Source organism: Triticum urartu, chromosome 1A (assembly GCF_056163025.1).
Source record: "Triticum urartu cultivar PI428250 chromosome 1A, HENAU_Tu73, whole genome shotgun sequence".
Taxonomy (NCBI): domain Eukaryota; kingdom Viridiplantae; phylum Streptophyta; class Magnoliopsida; order Poales; family Poaceae; genus Triticum; species Triticum urartu.
In genome coordinates this window covers 90,641,275-90,643,518 of record NC_141873.1, presented here as the reverse complement: position 1 = coordinate 90,643,518, position 2,244 = coordinate 90,641,275, and positions in this window count along the sequence as shown.

Below are 2,244 nucleotides of genomic sequence, written 5' to 3'. Positions count from 1 at the left end.
AGTGCTGAACCTAAATAAGTGTTATTTGGTGTTTGCTTTGAGCATGAATATGATTTGATCGTGTTTATTGCAATACAGTTATTCATTTAAGTAAGAGAATAAATTATTGTTCTGTTTACATGAATAAAACCTTATATGGTTACACACCCAATGAAAATGGTTCGTTGGATCTCGATCGTAGTGATACACATATTCATAATATTGATACCAAAATATGCAAAGTTAATAATGATAGTGCAACTTATTTGTGGCACTGCCGTTTAGGTCATATTGGTGTAAAGCACATGAAGAAACTCCATGCTGATGGACTTTTGGAATCACTTGATGCTTGCGAACCATGCCTCATGGGCAAGATGACTAAGACTCTGTTGTCCAGAACAATGGAGCGAGCAACTGACTTATTGGAAATAATACATACTGATGTATGCGGTCCGATGAGTGTTAAGGCTCACGGCAAGTATCGTTATTTTCTGACCTTCACAGATGATTTGAGCATATATGGGTATATCTACTTAATGAAACACAAGTCTAAAACATTTGAAAAGTTCAAAGAATTTCAGAGTGAAGTGGAGAATCATCATAACAAGAAAATAAAAGTTTCTACGATATGATCCCAGAGGTAAAATATTTGAGTTAAGAGTTTGGCCTTCAGTTAAAACAATGTGAAATAGTTTCACTACTCACGCCACCTCGAACACCACAGTGTAATGGTGTGTCTGAATGTCATAACCGTACTTTATTAGATATGGTGCGATCTATGATGTCTCTTACCAATCTACCACTATCGTTTTGGGGTTATGCATTAGAGACAGCTGCATTCACGTTAAATAGGGCACCATCTAAATCCATTGAGACAACACCGTATGAACTATGGTTTGCCAAGAAACCTAAGCTGTCGTTTCTTAAAGTTTGAGGTTGCAATGCTTATGTGAAAAAGTTTCAACCTGATAAGCTCAAACCCAAATCAGAGAAGTGCGTCTTCATAGGATACCCAAAAGAAAATGTTGGGTACACCTTCTATCACAGATCCAAAGGCAAGATATTCGTTGCTGAGAATGGATCCTTTCAAGAGAAGGAGTTTCTCTCGAAAGAAGTGAGTGGGAGGAAAGCAGAACTTGATGAGGTAACTGTACCTGCTCCCTTATTGGAAAGTAGTTCATCACAGAAATATGTTCCTGTGACTACTACACCAATTAGTGAGGAAGCTAATGATGATGATCATGTAACTTCAGATCAAGTTGCTACCGAACCTCGTAGGTAAACCAGAGTGAGATCCGCACCAGAGTGGTACGGTAATCCTGTTCTGGAGGTCATGTTACTTGACCATGACGAGCCTACGAACTATGAGGAAGCGATGATGAGCCCAGATTCCACGAAATGGCTTGAGGCCATGAAATCTGAGATGAGATCCATGTATGACAACAAAGTATGGACTTTGATTGACATGCCCAATGATCGGCGAGCCATTGAGATTAAATGGATCTTTGAGAGGAAGACGGACGCTGATAGTAGTTTTACTATCTACAAAGCTAGAATTGTCGCAAAAAGGTTTTCAATAATTTCAAGGTGTTGACTATGATGAGAGTTTCTCACTCGTATCTATGCTTAAGTCTGTCCAAATCATGTTAGCAATTGCCGCATTTTATTAAATCTGGAAAATGGATAAACAAAACTGCATTCCTTAATGGATTTATTAAAGAAGAGTTGTATATGATGAAACCATAAGGTTTTGTCAATCCTAAAGGTACTAACAAAATATGCAAGCTCCAGCGATCCATCTATGGACTGGTGCAAGCATCTCGGAGCTGGAATATACGCTTTGATAAGTTGATCAAAGCATATAGTTTTATACAGACTTGCGGTGAAGCCTGTATTTACAAGAAAGTGAGTGGGAGCACTACATCATTTCTGATAAGTATATGTGAATGACATATTGTTAATCGGAGACAATGTAGAATTATTCTGCAAAGCATAAAGGAATATTTGAAAGGAGTTTTTCAAAGAAAGACCTCGGTGAAGCTGCTTACATATTGAGCATCAAGATCTATAGAGATAGATCAAGACGCTTGATAAGTTTTTCAATGAGTACATACCTTGACAAGATTTTGAAGTAGTTCAAAATGGAACAGTCAAAGAAGGTGTTCTTGCCTGTGTTACAAGGTGTGAAGTTGAGTAAGACTCAAAACCCGACCACGGCAGAAGATAGAGAGAGAATGAAAGTCATTCCCTATGCCTCAGCCATAG